General features: G+C 43.6%; 1 long non-coding RNA gene across 1 annotated transcript in view; it reads right to left on the bottom strand.

Annotated features, from left to right (window-relative positions):
- Nucleotides 1-237: 237 nt before the first annotated feature.
- LOC134862338 (uncharacterized) overlaps nucleotides 238-13,380 on the bottom strand; it is an 87,890-nt gene continuing 74,747 nt past the window's right edge. The window contains exon 3 of the long non-coding RNA XR_010165493.1: nucleotides 238-317. This is a non-coding gene — a long non-coding RNA (uncharacterized LOC134862338). The remainder of the gene's footprint in view (nucleotides 318-13,380) is intronic.

The raw sequence follows: 13,380 nt of genomic DNA, 5'->3' as shown, positions 1-13,380 counted from the left end.
ATTTATAAAACATGTGTTACAGGTGAGATAGTCGAGGGGAGAGATGTAATGAGAGTTCCCCTGTGTGTCTCCAACGCCAAGCACAGGCCTGTTTTTCAGCTTTCCTGATGGGTAAAGAAATGGAGACTTCACACTATGTTGATTCACCCCCAAAAATGTGATATGTCCTCTAAGCAGTAAAAACAGAGAAACGACACAGAAGGGAGAGGAATGGCTTTCTGAAAGAATAAAACAGCCTTTATTTTTGAGGATTTACCGATACATGTAATGTAAATGAGGTTGGTGTAATTTCAGTTGTCCCTGGGGCTTGGATTGTGCTAGAAAAAGAGAAAAGAAAGACAGAGGGATAATATTTTCACAAGCAAATTTAAAGTAGTTTAGTGGAAAGTATTTTGTGACAGTGGACCAGAAAGAATAGCATCTTCTATGTGCATTTGTCTTCTACTGAATGTCACTGCTGTGGATTTTTAATTGGTTCTTCATTTAGTTTTGATGGATTACACTTTTTTTTTCTGTATCCCAGAATGATGTGCAATCTAGAAGAAATACGGAAGAACCAATGGAAATAGGAAAAAACGTTGAAAACGTCAGTTATATCCTGTTATACAGAGTGCTCCAATGAGAGGGCTTCAATCTCTTTTGCATTGGCAACCAAGGGAACAAAAACATTTAAAGGTGTGTCCAGAAGTTAGACTTTTGTGTCAGATTCTCAAAATGTTTTTTTAAAGATATGATCATCTTTTCAAGTAAAGCTAGGTTAGCAAGGTGTTCTAGGATCAATTACCGGGCCTTCCACAGAAAAGAGGGACTTGACATTCCCAGCAACACAGATTTGAACAACAAATCAATGGAAAGGCACAAAAATGCTGTTACTTTCTCCTCCAAGATCCTGCCATTTGATAATGATTCTGTATTAGTAGGGCTAAACACAGGGAGGGAGGCAGAATGCCACCTTGTTGTGCAATCAGAGATCTTTAGCTTAATATCATCCAGATGGTGGAGGTGAGGATGGACGTCCACAAGAACCCACAGGCCCAAATGACTCTACTGTGAACACAGTGGAGTCATTCAAGTTCCTCGGGGACCACCATCTGCAACACCATTAACTAGGATGCAAACATCTCCAATGTAATTAGCAAGACCCAACACAGGATGTCCGTCCTTTGTCTAGTTGAGCTAACCTATCAACATGTCACTGCCAAGCGCGGACTAACTACATCAACCGTAAATGCCTCTGCCTTTTCTCAATGCTGCAGGATGTCATTTCAGGAGTTTGAGAGGTTAGTGTGCTGCCGCCCGCCCTCCATTAAAAACCTGCAGAATGGCAGGGCACAGAAACAGGCAAAGGAAAGATGGCTGCTGGCCCTTTTCAGTCAGACAAGCACCTATTTGACATCTAACCCTCTAAAAGACAGTTCTGGTGCATTAGAGCAGCACCATCTGCCACCACAAAAGTTTCTTTCCAACAGCAATCACCATACTGACTTGCACAAGTAAAAGCTTTACGATTCACATTTTTCCCAAGTTGTGTTTGGTATCATTTCACTCACTTTTCCCCTTTTTATAGATCAAGCCCAATCTGAGGACAAGGCTGTGACCAATCGTGAACTTCTTAATATGATGTTAGTTTAATGTGAAGGGGATCTAAGTCTTTGTTGGTTTTATCATTGCAAGGCAATCTGCAAAACTTCCATGCTATCATGGAGTTCAAAGCTTCCACAAGGGCAATTTGGAGAATGGATGCTCTTTGTGCATGTGTAAGACCTAAAACACAAGGCAACCTAACATTGCACATTGCAAAAGTATCAATACAAAAAAGAGGAGAATCAGCCAGTCATAGCACAATACTAACTTACAATTTGTAATATAAAACAAATGTTGCAAAAAGGGTACACATTCTTCATTTAATATAATTCTATATGAAAGATTTACCACCATAAAAATTAATTGTTGTATTACTGTATTAGCAACATTTAAATAAATGTTAACGTGTGGTGCTCTCTAGCTCAAAGTCTCTGCAAAATCAATGTAGGATTTTTGTTTTAAAAGGTTCCATTTACTGTTCATCATTTAGCACAACAACAGTACTACATTTGGATAACAACAACACTTGTCAGTCTTAGTTTGGTGTAACTGTCTTGTACTACACAGCACCAATTAACCAGGTCACATTCCCTATGAAACCATCCTGCTCTCTCAAAGTGATTGATTGCAATTTTGATGGGGAATGAAATGTACAAAGCTCTGGCGATTACAAAGACTCATGAAAAAAAATGAAAAAGAGCATGTTCCTTTACTTTTGTGTTTTCTTGAGAAAGGGGTCATGAGAAAAACTGGCCACATCCTCTTGTTTGCTTGCATTCCCAGGGTGGATATCTTTCTTTTTCATCTTGGACCTCTTTCTCATTCATGTCTCTTCTTTTCAGTCGCAGGCCTTATTCTCAGCGATGCGATGTTGCACAGCATGCAGCACACAGCAACAACAGGCTAATTTAGCGGAGGGGGGAGAAGTGGGGGCATTCTTTCTCAAGGCAATAAATACCACTGTTAAAATAATGAATTCTGGCTTGGAAAAGCACACACTCAAATAATTTGAGTACAGTATTTCCCCCTGTTCTTGTTCTATCAAACACACATAGTTGTAGCAGCATTCCCAAAATAAAGCCCTTGATTAGTTTTTTCATGTTGTGATTGTACAGAGTTTTGATCCTCTAGACTTTGGGGAATTTAGTTGATTCAAACTGAGTTTTTGTGTTCAAATGAGTGACAGGATTGCAATCTGGTTTTATTTAAAACATAAAAATCCACTGTGATAGAAATACCTTTTAACTTGCCACTGTTGGTTAGTAACATCCAACAAATGCAGCAGAGGCGTGAGTGGCTTAAAGAACGTGGGTTGTCGAGCCGGGCGCGTTGGGTGACATCGGGCAATGCTTGGCAGAGAGGGACCGGGAGCGCGGGTGAAGCCTCCTTGACCCTGAGTTATACGGTGGGTGTGGATGGGCGGGGGCGATGGTGGCCTTTCCGGGGCGCTAAGTGCTCTGCTTGTCCAGCCCTGGCAGGTGAACTGGCAGGGGCTTCACCCCAAGGTTGGAGGGCTCCTCGCTGAACACTGGCACTGGAGAGGATCTCTGGGATACATCCTGACTGAGTGTGTCCTTTTGTAAGCGTTTGTTTGCTAGTACATATACATAAGAACATGTGTGTGTGTGTGTGTGTGTGTGTGTGTGTGTGTGTGTGTGTGTGTGTGTGTGTGTGTGTGTGTGTGTGTGTGTGTGCCTCCCCGTGTTTAGCCCCTAAATGATGAACACCCTGGTTGAACTAGATGGCAGATGGGGACCCCCAGGCCCTTTCTTGGAGTAGGGTAACAAGCAGACGAGTGTTTCAAAAGCGCCTCGACAGGCTTTACACCGCCGCATCCCAGGGAAACTTTAACCTCTCTGTCGTCTATGAGGGGCCCTACCAACCCTTGGAGGTGGCCTTTTCCAGTCGAAGGGGCTGCACAGCCTCTGCCCCCAGGACCCTGCTTTTCTATCTGGCATGCAGGTGACAAAAAGGGCAGGAGGAGTCAATGGATACGAGGGTTCACCTGGACAGGACGGAGTGGAGTAACAGGCCCAGTTACATCGCCCTGCCTCCCAAGCTGACATGATACGAGCTGTTCCTGAGAGCCACTTTGACCTGATTTCCCTTCACCAGGAGAAGATAATCCTTGCCTACTCGTTTGATGCTGAAGTGCATAACACCTTCCTCGCCGCGCTACCAATGAATCGTGTCATTGCGGAGCTACAGACGAGCAATTTCTCCCTGCTTTGATATCCATCTTTTATTTTTTTACTCAAAGTCGTGCACTCTTATGCCTCCACCTCACCATAAACACGTGTATGACAAGTTTATAATTGTAGCTCCAAATCGGCGTGTTGGTGTGTGCCACATGGAGGCAGAGGAGGCCGTAATTGGCATTCCTACCTCTGTGTGCCAGCCGGCTCTCTCTCCTCTCGTCAGAGTGAGAGTTGACAAAGAGAGCGCCAAGCGTTTCCAATCCCACATCCCTCACTTTTTTTTTTCTCTCTTCGCGGCCTGTGACGAGAAGAAGGCGAGATGTGTGTGTGTGTGTGTGTGTTTTGGATTAGTGTCTTGCTGCACAATAAATCTTTGTTAAACAAATGCAAAGCAGATGGCACCGTGGTGTCTCCTCCGTGAGGAGAGAAAAGAAAGAGAAGGAGAGAGTGAAAAGGAGAAAGAAAGAAAAAAAAAAACACACGCCTACTCCTTATTCTCATCCTCCACAGACACACTGATCATGCACATTACACAGACGGTGACTGTGTTGAGCTGCAAAACACTTAATCCTGGAGTGGAAGCTATAAAGGTGGTGTCTGAAAAACTGACGGACACCCAAACACATTCTGTTCATGAGAGGGAACATTTTGTTTATCAGAGAGGACTGCCTGTTGATATTAATGATAGAGTCGACATTTCTTTGCCCCGGCACACATGAAAAAGACGTGCCCGGGCCACACACCGCATTAAACCAAGGTAAGGGAAGGTGGAGGACTCTGTCATGTCTCTACCTTTTCATGTAGATGTGGCCTTTTCGGCAAGAGGCCAGCCGCGCTTGGGCCCGGCTGTCGCTGATAGTTATGGATCCTTTTTCAAGTAGCTTGCGTGTTCCCTGACACAAAAGAACGAGGAGGCCCCTGGGCAATGTTGAGCATGGAGCGGCATTAAAAGACGGCCAGAACTGAGACTGATTTGCTCGTCAGGAAGGGACACGGAAGAATCTGGTGACCATTTTGAAGATCAGACAAATCTCACAGACAGCGGGAGGGCTGCTATTGGATTCAGGGCAAATAAAAAAAATAAAAAAGAAGTCCCTCTGGTTATCTTTCTCGATGAGTTATTTTTTTTTTTGCTCATTATAATATTCAACCTGACATCGTGTCCAGTCGGCCCCACATTACCCCCGTGAGGAATCATGGGATACACATTTAAAAGATAAGAATAACATAGCGCGCGGTCATAATTGTGATGATAGGTGACAGTGCTACTGAGCCAAACATCATCGCAAATGACATGCAGTGGCCTGTGTTCTTATATTGGTAGGCATGCACGTCATACTGCACAAAGTGGAAATGTGCTCCTTTGAATTACCACAACTAATGCTCAGAGATATAAGACTTTTCTTTCTAACTACTTGCACATCTACTTGAGTATTTTACCTTCATGGATTGTGATTAATCAACTTTTTAATCGGCATACACAAGGGACTTATTCACACATATTCAGGAGGTAGCCAGTATGATGGAAAATACCATTACCCATGCTGATGATCTTAACATCTCAAAAAAACTCAAACGTGGGTATGTATTTTTAGACTATGACTGGGAGGCTGGATTGAGCCATGTATTTCAGCACTCCAGTCCTTTCATCTCGCCTGAAAATGGAGGGAAAGCATCACTTAACATTGCAGCTTACCACACAATTACCTGAGTACCTGTTCTCACTGCAATTACAAGAGCCCAAGACAAATAATTAGTCTGACAAATGACTGCTGGGCACATCGCCCTTGTTGTGGTTGAGCCGTGTAATTTGGAGCCCCGGCTCTGAATGCTGGCTCCGTGGCAGTAATTAGCGATAGGCGATGTAACTTTACACCCGCCGAGTGTGTGCGTACGCCAGTGCCACTGTGAGTTCATGTGTCACCGCGGCCTCGGCTGCAATCATAAGCTTCGCAACCTGGAGTCTGGGTTGCGAGGGGGGGGGGGGTCTCTGCATGTCGGCCCTGATCTCCCAGTCGGTGACACAGACAGCAGCAGCCCACCTGCCAGCCTGTCACGTCTCTGCGGCGAGAAGCTGACACCATATTGTCAATGCCGCAGATTGAACGGCGATTTTTTTTTTCTTAACAATTCCCGCCTTAACTCCATCTGCCATCATCTGTGGTCTGTCTGCACGTCCCCGTCCCGTGTGTTTCTGCTCCTTCCTTACCTTCCCTCCCTTCATTCACTCAGTCCCGGCTGTCACAGCTGACAGCGGCTTGTCAAACGTTGCTGCAGCTGCAAGTTCATCCATCATTAAACGGCTGAGAAGAATTGAAATCATCTCTATCAGAGCCCCTTCAGGTATAGTGTTGGCGCCTACGGAGAGAAGCGGGGCCTGTATACTGCGAGGCCTGGCTTGTAGAAGGCATCATTACTTCCACATCTGTCAGATTTGAGTAAAAGGTTACATGGTTAAAGCGCAGGGAAAAAAAGACAACCACGCCGGCAAATTCAGCATGATGGAGGAAAGTCATAAAAGTAATTTGAACTCTCTGCTGCGATACGTCAAGTCTTGCTTTCATGTCTGCATGCGCATGCACATATGGCTCAGCCTTTTTAATATAAATAAACGCAAACACAAACAAACAGTTTTCCCCGCGCACATGTTTTTCGGCTCCCGCGGGGCTTCTTTAAGAACATTGGTTCCGAGAAGTAAATGTATCGCAGGTGTTTTCTTCCACACGAGGGAGATTTTGCATGAACAGAGACCTGACCTCTCTGTGGGGATTAAGTGCAGGTAATTCCAGGGTGTGTTCCCTGCCCGGTCCCAACAGCCTGGGCGGCCATGTCTGACTCCCCTTAGCGAGTCACGGAGGCTCTGGAGCCCGGAGTACACACCAGCCAGGCGGACCACCACCCTGGAGGCCAGCACACAAACACACACAGTAACCACACACAATGCCTGTAAGCCCAGGTGTGGAGCCAAGCAAAACAATAATATTCCTTAATTAGGTTATTTTTTAATCTATGGAGGAAAGGAGACTAATTACTACAAGGTGTAAATACAGACATTTCCATATTTACCGCTCACGAAATAACAGGATCCTATGGTGAAACAAAAGGGGAGGATCAGGGAAATGTTAAACACAACAGAGAGAGAGAGAGAGAAAAAAGCCAAATGAGAATTAACAAACAAAGCCCTCCGTTATTCTTATCGTGCTATCTGATCAATCTATTTTTGTTCCTCAACAGCTCTAATCTCTCTCCCACTCCCTCCCGTGTTTGCGGCGAGAAACATTTTTGCACTTCAGAGATAAAAATCACAGTCTTCTCGTGCACTCCTCTTCTTTTGTCTCCATTTCACACAACAAAGGAGATAACACCCACGTGCGACAAGTCCACCCACATCCATCAAACTTCGCTCAAATCCACCAGAGATAGAAAACAAAAGGATGACTCTCTCATCACAGAGCTGGCCAGAGAGCATCGATCAAACTCAGAGGCTAAACAGGGAGAGACTTGGTAGAATTACGGACCTGTTATGCATTTTAGATTGCCTTTAAAGCCTTTTTACGGCACTTGTAGCAGTTGTTTCACATCAGGCAGTAATGCTTTTGGTTGTTTGTTTCAATCTTCTTTCATAGGATGTATTACGCTGCACTTCAAAGAGTCAAACAACATGGCTCATGTCCAACACTGTGATGTCTTGATTTGTCTGTGGATAAAGTTTGTGTTTTTGTAGGTGGAGCTCTCATTATCTGATCAGCCACAGCTGCCTTCAGCCCGGCTCTTCTGTTTTTGTTCTAGCGTCCTCTCCTAAAAAAAATGTTGATACTGCCATAAATGTAAAACAGAAGATTTCCTGTGCACAAGGGAATTTTTCCAAGGAAGGAATTTATCATCAGAAATGTAAAAGCTTTCATTTGCTGGACACGGATATGATGAATTAATTGAATGCCAGTAAAACTAACTAACCATAAGCACTGCTTCGTCAAAAAATGCGAACAGCATTTTCTGTTGATTATCCAGATCAGATTTGCATAAACGATGAAGTTGCCCAAAGCTAAAAAATGAAAGCATAAACATAAACAATTATTTATTTCAGATTTCTCTTTGTTTCAACAGGATAAGTCCAAGTGGCCTCCGAAAAAAGGACCAGAAAAGCAATTTACTAAGACATTTTTTGTAAGGCTGCAACCCCGTGTGACCATAGTAACAAAGACAGGAAGAAAAGACAGTCATGTGAAATTGTATAAGAAAAATCTGCATAGGAAAGATGTTGCATAAAAGACATACAAACCATGACAAAATCTAACAGTAGATTCATTGTCTCAATGTAACGTAACTTTATAAAGTAAAGCACAGGTTCAAGCACTGCTACCAATTTCCCAATATTACTGGTATTCCCCTAGGGTAATAAGGCTTTGTGTGGGTTTTCTTTAGCATATTCCTCATTCTGTCATTTAGGTTTAGAGAAGTATTCGGACATTTTTACTTCTTCTGGATGGTAGGCGCATTCAAAAACCATTTAAATCTTTGATTGAAATGGCCACCACACACAAATATAATCTGTGCTGAAGGGTGGTAGGAGACGGAATTTAATTTAAAAGCCAACAGAATTGAAAACCACAGATTGTGACTAATGACAAAAAAGTTACAGGCATCCAGGAAGATATTTACCTGCCAACATGTTTAAATGTTGATCTTAATGCTTTCAAAATAGTATTGTATGCCTTCTATGAAAAAGATGTAAGAGACAGACATCTCAAAACCCTCACAAATCAAACCAAAACTACTCTGCATGGGTCGATAGGCTGTGAGAAAATGTTCCTTTTGTATTACGGATGGACCCAACCCGCAGCTTAAACTTTTGGCAAGAATTCACGTAATAGGACTTGGCCAGCAAGACAGACTTGCTGGCCAAGTGACTCAAGTGACCAAGTGACGTTCATAGTGAAACAAAGACACTAATATTCCACAACAGATGAGGTACCAGCAATGTGTTACAGCCCAGGAGAAGAAGGAAAAAAGGTCAAGGTAAACTGGACCGGAGATTTAAAATGTTCATCACAATCACAGCTTGCCATCAGCTATTAAGCGTCCGGCAGCGGACAGCCACACAAATCCAGGCCTGACTGCCTCTCACAAAACCTCCTTATCTCACCTGTCCACCTGTCCCGCTCACTCGTCCATCTTCCACCCGCCGACCGCTGTGATTGCATCTTTAGTGTTACTACCCAAGCGACAGCTCTGCTGCAAAAGCAACATAAAGTCAGCCATTAAAAAAAAGTGTATTTATTATTTCTGAGACACAAGGAGACAGCAAAGAGGATTGCCTCTTCCATCGGCCGCATAAGGGTACAGTGATGGAGATGATGCTAAAATCAACAGTTTATCAGCAGTTCCGTGGCGGAGAGGAAGCAGCAGTGAGGCACGCCCAAATCTGACTTATTCATATCTCATTCTACGATTAAATGTTATTCACATTTTGTCTGGCAGGTATATAATACATTGCTATTTGTCATAATGATTCAATTCTATGAACAAGACGGAAAAAAAGTATGTAAGATGTTTTGAGTTATGAGGTACCAGATCATTTCAAATTATTGGAATTTATGAAAGGAATTTACGATCCTTGATTTTAAATCTAAGACAAAAGCAATACCCGCCATATATCGGTTTATTATTATTATTAGTTATATAGGTATATTACAGGCAACACATAGTTTCTTTACAATGATGTAGTTGTAGAGGAAGTATTATACTGACACAACGTAAAACAGCAATACCAGAGTTTAAGCAGAAGTCCCGTATTTCAACTTTGTTTTACTTAAGAAAAAGTATACAAGCATTGGCAAAATCCTTTATAGCATTTGAGTTTAGTCAATTTGCAGAGCAGCCCCTGTTAATGTTATATTATGTTATTTCTGGAGAGTTCTTTTTAAATTAAGATGTGAATAGTGCTTTGATGTTACATTTGGACAAGTATAGGATAATTGCTTGTTTAATTTACAAAATACATGAGTCTCATTTTGTTTGTCTCCCAGTTTTTCTGTTTCTATTAATGTATATGCATGGTCTACGTTTATTTACTGTCCTTTACACCAAAAAGGTTATGTGTTCCTACACTGATCAAGTGTTTTCCATGTAAAAGATACATTTGTTAAACAAAATAACGCAGAGGAAACGTAGCTGAGTAAAAGAGTGCAAATTAAAACTGAAGAATATGTTTCTGCCATTGTACCTACTGATTTTTTATTTAATTATGCAGTGAAAAACAGTATTCATGGGGGATCATGCATAGGTGCAGATCAATAAATACGCTACATAGAGTGTCTATATGTTATCTATAATTGTTCAATAGCATGTCTTATAATGCACTGCCCCTGCATCCACAGAGCAGTGCTCTTAAGCCCTCCAATGTGTGTTTTTTTATTACAAACTGACTGTATTGGTGTTGTCTTGTTTGGTGCTGGAGGGCTTAAAGGGCTCTAAAGTCAACGGGTGTCGTGCTACTTCCACCAGGCAACCACCCGTCTCTGAAGCCAATATGCGTCATGGTTATTGACGGAGGAAGTTCCACGTGTTTCTGCAGACAGCCCCTGTCCGCCTGCGCTTCCCCTTCGCTGTGCCGAGATCCGTCCCTACAGAACGAGGTCAAGCCTGCATAATGACCCTAACGAGTCAAGATTCGCTGGATTAGATTATTTCAAACAGTTTGCCCGGCTACCGTTTTGACAACAAATATCCCCAAGCCAGAGAGTGATGGTCATTCCCTGGCTGCTTCTGACATCGCAAAAACAATGTGTTGATTTGGATTTCACGTTCAGCCGCTCGTCTCGCCGCGCTGCTTATCTGGAGAGATATGTCATTCCGGGGGTTAGGCTAATTTCAGCCAGGCCATTCTGGATGATTTCAGTGGGTGCAGGAAGAAAATGGAGCTGACCTCTCGTGCCCAGCGCTGCTATGCTGGGTTAGACATGCTGTTCACCAAATTTGGTGAATCTGCCGCGCTTATTTCGCCCAAATGTCCACTTCATTACAGCACGTCTTTGGTATCGGGTGCACCATCCCATGACAGAATCCCGGCCTCCTTTTCTCCTCCACCAGCAGACCAACGCCGTCCTGCTCTTTTAATGCAAAGTGATGGGAGGCAATGTGAGCGTTTGGTTGAAAAATAAAACACATTGCTTCCTCTGTCAGTCTCCCGGTTCAGGAAGCATTTTGGCAGAAAAGCATCGTCCTAATCTGCCTTGTCTTTGGCTGTAATTATCAAGCCTATAGTATAACCAGGCCTCTGCAGTCTCTCTTTTACATTGTGTCTCTTTTGTGTTTCGCTTTTCTCATCTCTTTTTTTGTTCCCCTTTCTGTCTTTTGATTCCGGAGGATTGAAGAAGAACAGGCCTGATTGTCTCGCCTGAGGTAAGATTTCATAGGTTTACATATCAAAGTCTATAAATAGATAAGAGCTTTTGAAAGGGAAAGTGAGCGGAGAGGAATGTGTGTGTGTGAGCGTGTGTTGATTTGTACCCACGAGTTTGTTTGTGTATATCTGTGTGTGTGTGTGTGTGTGTGTGTGTGTGTGTGTGTGTGTGTGCGCGGAGAGCCAGAGAGGCTTTCCCACTTGCATACACAGCGAAAAAAGAGCCTCCACCAAAACAAAAGGGATTATGGCGTTTCAAGGGTGTTGTGTTTGCTGTGTTTATTCACATAGCTCATGGGGCTGCGCAGGACCGGCAATGAATGTCAATGTCAGGGAACGAAAACGCTGCAACGCAAGATAAATATGACGAACAATAAACACAGATTAAGGCTGAATATGTCACGGCACATCACGCGCCGATCCCGAGTCTCATGACATTAAGTAACCCTTGAAAGTGTTGACATGATCACGTTAGAAACCGTGATGGTTGTTTGCCTCGAGTGGCCTGACACAGACAAATGCGTTATTTGTATGGATAGTTCGGCAAATTCAGGTGTCACACCTGCTTAATGCAGTGCGGGAAGTACCATTGGTAGTGTAAAGAGGAAGTGGACCTTATTAGCAATGATCATAGAGGGGATGAATGCAGACACAATGTATCTGATGGAGGTGAATACACTCTAATTAGGATAGCATTGTGCAGCAGGTGCATACTGTATTGCAGGTGCAGCAATATGATATCTATGTAATAAAATGATGGCTCAGCAAACACTCTTACCAATAAATTTCCCACAAAAGAAAAAAAAAAGTTAGAAAGATAATGTGCACAATATTGCAACGTGTTAGTTAGCCTTAACTTTAAGTTAACCGATTGCTTTTCCTCTTTTTTTTTTTTGTATTTCCACATCTAATTACACTTTCATTCATCAATGTTGATTAATAGGTCCTGTGGCACGCCTGCCTCATTTTACTCTCAATTAAGCTGGTTGATGCATGTTCTCATCAAGCAAGATGCATTGGCCTGGTTTACTTGAGGCGCTATTAGTGGACACTGTAATTAGTATCCCGGCACATAGAACTTCCCCCACCTCCTGAGCCCCTCTCCCCAAGCTGCCATCCCTGGCCTCTTTTAATGCTTTCCAAATAATGAAGATAACAGAATAGATGAGGGACGAGCAGTCCGGCCCGCGTTAATCATCTCCCTCTCTGCAGTTTTTTTTTTCCCATTCTTCTTTTTTAGCGGAAGAATTATGGCTTGTAAAATCACCAAACTCCCAATGTCTTGACAGAGCTCTTTTGTGCGCCGAGCACTCCAGCTCCTCCCCACATTTTCCTTATCAGTGGAGAGATGTATGTCTTTATCACATTTCACACTCAGAAGGGAAAAGCCTTGCCAGTTGCTAAATGTGGGGCTTTATCGAAAAGATCAGTCTAAGTTGTGCACATTAGCCCTCGTACTCTTTGAGAAGCCACTTTTACAAAACGAGGGGGCTGATTACACGCTTGTTGCTGTCCTGATACCGTCTTCAGTTTTTTTCTCGCTCGGCCAGCTTTCCCAGAGCGCTCTTCTGCTTCTGATTCCCTGCACTTCAAGAGATCTCTCTGAGGAGAGCTCTGAGGGGCCGCGGCAAAGGGCCCGGGCTTGGCGGACGGAGACTAAAGGATGGGTGAAAGATGGAACGAGATGGAGAAAGATGGAGAGAAAGGCGGGTAATAAAGCCGAGAGAAGCTGCTGCTACTGCTGCTGTGTGGCTGCTCTTTGTGCTTCAGACGCTGTGGCGGTGGCCACGTCTCGTCCCCATGTCTGCACAGACGGCTCCCATGGGCCCCCGCGCCGAGCTTGTAAGAGCTAATTGGGCCTGTTAGGGTCAGCAATTAGCCGGCTGCTATTGAAGGATCGTGACAGCCAAGCCTTTCAAAGCCCCGTCATTCTTTTTAGGGGCCAGAGAGAGAAAGAGCAGAACATAACATGGACAGGGCTGACGCTCAGACATCCAACAGACAAGCAGCAGAGGGAGATGAACCAACAGGATATCCCACAATGCAGTGCGCTGAGGGGGAAGGGGGGGAAGGGAGAGCATGAGGCAACATGGTTCTTATTGACTTCAGTCACAACTGAAAGGACTGATGCAACTCTCTCCTGCTACAAATAATGCATCAACTAGCACTTTTCTCTTCCTGTACTAAATGAAT

Source organism: Eleginops maclovinus, chromosome 3 (assembly GCF_036324505.1).
Source record: "Eleginops maclovinus isolate JMC-PN-2008 ecotype Puerto Natales chromosome 3, JC_Emac_rtc_rv5, whole genome shotgun sequence".
NCBI classification, from domain to species: Eukaryota; Metazoa; Chordata; class Actinopteri; order Perciformes; family Eleginopidae; genus Eleginops; species Eleginops maclovinus.
The sequence above is the reverse complement of the archived record's forward strand: the minus strand, read 5'-3'. Positions and strand labels throughout refer to the sequence as shown.